Source organism: Sorex fumeus, unplaced genomic scaffold (genome assembly GCF_029834395.1).
Source record: "Sorex fumeus unplaced genomic scaffold, SorFum_2.1 ptg000086l, whole genome shotgun sequence".
Classification (NCBI taxonomy): Eukaryota; Metazoa; Chordata; class Mammalia; order Eulipotyphla; family Soricidae; genus Sorex; species Sorex fumeus.
Window position 1 is genome coordinate 32,510,376 of NW_026606143.1, and position 5,259 is coordinate 32,515,634.

Below are 5,259 nucleotides of genomic sequence, written 5' to 3' on the forward strand. Positions count from 1 at the left end.
CTAACGTCACATCACGCGCCGTGCGCGGCGCCGGGCCAACCAACATGGTTCCCGGGGATGCTCCGGCCCACGGCGGGCGCGCGGAGACCGTCGGGCGCGGCCGCCCATTGGGCGCACCCGCCGGGGGGGGAGGGGCGCGCGGGCCGGTCCGCGCCACGCGGCTGGCTCCGACGCGGCCGGGACTCACGTGGCCCGTTTGGGCCCCGCCCGCAGGGCGCCGCGGGAAAAGGAGCCGCTTTGGTTTTTTTGTTTTTTGCTTTTTGGGTCACACCCGGCGTTTCACAGGGGTTTCTCCTGACTCAGGAATCTCGGGGGACCATGTGGGATGCTGGGAATCGAACCCAGGTCTGCCGCGTGCACGGCAAACGCCCTACCCGCTGTGCTAAAGCTCCAGCCCTTTTTTATTGTATTTTTATTAATTAATTAATTAATTTATTTGCTTTTTGGGGAAAAGGGGCCGCTTTGGACTGAGCGTGCCGGAGCCGGACGGGATGGGAAACCTCACGGGCCGGTCTGGCCGCCGGGTCCTGCCGGGGCTGCAGCTTTGCAGCTGGAGCGCCAACGCCCTTAGGAGGAAGATGAACGGCGTGGCCGGGGCCAGCGCGCCGAACATCTGTCGGCTATAAAGGTTCTGCTGGGAACTGGTCTTTGAGAGATCATGTAACCGTTGTAAAATGCTGCCCTGTTTACTCGAGTCCCAATCCAAAAGTTGATCTCCCAAGTTAATATTGAGAGATCCACGAGCAAAAGTCTTGTGGCTCTTCTAGTTCATGTTTCCCAAGCTCAGAGTTAGCAGAGTAACACGGCAGAGGGTGAGACGCACAGGCAGCAGCCGCAGAGGCAGCTCCAAACTGGACTCGGATAGAGAGGGATAGACACAGAGGGACTAAACTCATTTGTGGAGTATGAAATAACATGAGGCTGACACCTAAGGACGGTAGATACATGGGACAGATAGATTGCTCCATAGCTGGAAGCCTGCCTCATGAGCAAAGGGGAGAAGGCAGCTGGGATAGAGAAGGGATCACTAAGAAAACGATGGCTGGAGGAACCGGACAGGATGGGAGACGTGTGCAGAAAGTGGATAAAGGACCAAACATGATGAACTCTCAGGGTCTGTATTGCAAACCATAATTCCCAAAAATAGAGAGTATGGGGAATATTGTCTGCCATGGAGGCAGCAAGAGGGTGGGAAAGGGGCGGGGTATACCGGGGATATTGGTGGTGGGGAATGTGCACTGGTGGAGGGATGGGTATTTGATCATTGTGTGACTGTAACCCAAACATGAAAGCTTGTAACTATCTCACAGTGATTCAATAAAATAAAAATAAATAAATAAAAATAAACTGGACTCGGAGCAGTTCCTAGCTCCAAGGTGTGGGTGTGCGCTGCTAGTGGGATTGTACCTGACATAGTGGGCTCAGATTTGGACTCATATCTTGTGGGGTTGGGAGCCTCGCAAGGAATGCCCAAGGCATTAACCGGTGGTGCTTGGGGGACAGTGAGATGCTGGGGATGGAATTCAGATTTGGGAACATACAAGGCATGGGTATTATCTGCTTACCCCTGGGGTCCATATCTTAAAAAGATAGCCATATCTTGCTGACAAACATGAAATAAATTCAGGAAACTGTTATCAGAGTGGTTTTGTTGAGAAAGATGGTGGGGGGGTGCACGGGGACTGAAATTGTGACTTTGGAAGGACAGTAAAGGAGTTAGTGGGGAAAGACAGAACGATTTGTGGGGCTAGCTTAGGTTTTATTATAAACCTTCACAGTTTAGTCATTGCAAGAACCTTAAGTGACTCAAGTCACGTTGCTCATACTCTACAACTCTTATGATTTGGCTGGGGCTCCGCAGCTTGCCATCTTTGTTGTATAAACAGATGGAGCAGGCTTTTTATGGTTTGTTTCATTGAGAATTAACTAATTATCAAAGTTTTTACCCAGGGGTTGGAGAGATAGTACAGCAGATGAGGCGCTTGCCTTAATTTGATCCCTGGGATCTCATATGGTTCCCTGAGCTCTGCCAGGAGTGACCCCTGAGCACAGGTGTGGCCCAACTCCCCTCCACCATCACACATACACACACACACACACGCACACACACACACACAAGATCTGAACCTTCTACCCAGAAGTGATGGCTTACTTCCTCTCAGGGTCCTTAGCTCCAACATCTGAATTCATCAGGGTGAAGAATAATTCTTACCCCAGGAGAGATGACAGAAAATTGGTTGAACCATAAAATCACAGAGAATTCAATACAGGTTTCAAACATTTTCAGACCTATTGTTTTCCCACAGGAGGAGACAGTGAATGAATGAGTGTGTGCTTGAGTAAGATAACTTTACTCAGAAGAACTTTCCCTTCCCCCTTTTAAAATGGATAAAATTTTATCCATTTTATTTTTTGTTGAACCATCATGAGATACCTAGTTACAAAGTTGTTCATGATTAGGTTCAGTTATACAATGTTGCAACATCCCTCTTTTCGCCTGCATACATTTCCCACCACCAGTGTCTGCAATTTCATTCTGGCTCCTTAAAGGCCTGTCGGGCTGGAGCGATAGCACAGCGATATAGGGCGTTTGCCTTACAAGCGACCAACATGGCCGGCCCGAGTTTGATTCCTCCGCCCCTCTTGGAGAGCCCGGTGAGCTACCAAGAGAATCTCGCCCGCACGGCAGAGCCTGGCAAGCTCCCCGTGACGTATTCGATATGCCAAACACAGTAACAACAAGTCTCATGATGGAGATGTTACTGGGCCCGCTCGAGCAAATTGATGAACAACGGGAGGACCGTGACTGTGACAGGCCTGCCTATACTACAAAACTTTCTTTCTTTCTTTCTTTCTTTCTTTCTTTCTTTCTTTCTTTCTTTCTTTCTTTCTTTCTTTTTTCCTTTCTTCCTTTCTTTTTTCTTTTTCTTTTTTGTTTCTTTCTCTTCTTTCTTTTCTTTCTCTTTTCTCTTCCTCCTTGCTTACTTGATCACTATCATTCTCATAAAAGATATTCTAATGCTGAATAATGGTGCATCTTTTGTAGAAACAATGAATCTAATCAAAGTAGATAGAGTGTTAAATAGAATTTATCTGCCTCACAGGCATTGGCAGGGTTGGGAGGGGGGGTTATTGGGGTTCTTCGTGGTGAAAAATAAGTATTGGTAAAGGGAAATGTGTTTGATAATTGCATGACCGAGACTTAAACCTGAAAGCTTTGTAACTTTTCCCACAGTGATTCAATAAATAAATAAATAATTTTTTAAAAAATATATTCTAATGCTGAGTTTTTTTCAGTGAGGTAGCTCCCTGCTATATGACCCACACTATCTAAATCGAACTTTGCTTTTTTTTTTTTTTTTTTTTTTTTTGTCTTCCATTGGAGCTGCTCAGAGTTGTGTTTTACTTTCGGAGTTGCTCCGAGTTTATTCCTGGTTCTGCACTCAGAGTTTATTTCTGGTTCTACATTCCTAGTAGGGCTCAGGCGGATCATATGCGGTGCTGGGGAATGAACTGGGGTCCACCACATGCAAGTCAAGCATCCTATTCACTGTAAAATACCTCCACCCCCAAAGCAGAAACTTTGGCTGTCAGAATGGCTAGAGAAAGGACTGGCACGGCCGCGACTGAAAGACCTTGTTGATTCCTGCCAGTTCTATGGCCAGGCTGCAACGAGAGGAGGGCTCTTAAAGAAGGACAAGGAAAAAGCAGGGCTGGAGGTGAGATCTATTGCACACAGAGGCAACTGCACAGAATGCAGAGAGGGAAGAAAATGAACTAAAAGCTCCTGACATCACAGTGATAAGAAGCTGTGTGTTTGAGACATACTAACCTGAAGATGCCTACGGAACTGCTATTTGAAATGGTTCCTCCTGAAGTTAGAGTTGAACTTCTAGAACATATGGTAAGAAATAAAAATGCATGCATTTGGGGGGCTGGAGCAATAGCACAGCGGGTAGGGCATCTGCCTTGCACGCGGCCAACCCGGGTTCGATTCCCAGCATCCCATATGGTCCCCTGAGCACCGCCAGGGATAATTCCTGAGTGCAGAGCCAGGAGTAACCCCTGTGCATCACCAGGTGTGACCCAAAAAGCAAAAAAAAAAAAAAAGCATGCATTTGGGAGCTCTTTGTGAAGGGTGGTTTGGTTGCTTAAGTCCAAGAACATTGTGGGAACAGACCTAAGTTCAGTCATTCACTTATTTGTTCAACACCACCTATTTATGGAAAACCAATTAGGTGACAGTGATGTGAGTGGGCCCATGGGTGACTTAGTGAAGAGGAGAAAGATAGTCACTTTCTCTCAATCCGCCTCTGCCACCCAGGACCTAGGGTTACTGGGTTCTTGTCTTGCTCTGAGAAAGGAATTTTAGGAGTAGACAAGCAGGGAAGAAAAATAGATTTTATTTGGAGGGTTTTTTATTTGGAGGGGGAGAGAGAGAGAGAGAGAGAGAGAGAGAGAGAGAGAGAGAGAGAGAGAGAGAGAGAGACTCAAGAGAGAACGTGGGCTTCTCCAAGGGCAGAGAGAACCCCTAGACACATCCCAACATCAGACACAAAAGCATGAAAGTACACATCTCAAGAGGGGAGATGTGAGAGATACATGTGCTCGGGTGATACATGTGCTCAGCCACGCGGGCGCAAGCAGCACATGGTCTCCGGCAGCATATGTGCACTCCCTTCCTTTGTTCAAGGTGGCTTTTATAGGCTCCTCTAAGGGGTTGTCTTGATCCGGAAGTTCTGGAGTCTTCTCAGGGCTGGATCACATTTTAATCAGATTAAGGGAGAGGGTTTGAGGAACTTCATGGGGAGGGTCCAACCTCCTCAGGGTCTGCTGAAGATCTTATCAGGTCTGTTTTCTGTATCCACAGAGAGGATCATTCTTAGAATTTTCCTCCCAGAAGCTGTTGACCTAAGTTTTATTGCCGAGGGCCTTTCCCTATCTACCTGTCTACATCAACAGGAGTTGTGTCAGGCATTGGGAATATAGGTAGAGACAGGTGAGGGTAGAGTGGAAACTTTCCTCCATCTTTCTGGGTTCTTCTTGAGCTGGATAATATCAGACAGATTCTAGTAGGAGAAAAAGAATAATTTTATTTTATTTTTGTTTATTTATTTATTTATTTGCTTTTTAGGTCACACCCGGCGATGCACAGGGGTTATTCCTGGCACTGCACTCAGAAATCACCCCTGGCAGTGCTCAGGGGACCATATAGGATGCTGGGAATCGAACCTGGGTTGGCCTCTTGCAAGGCAAACG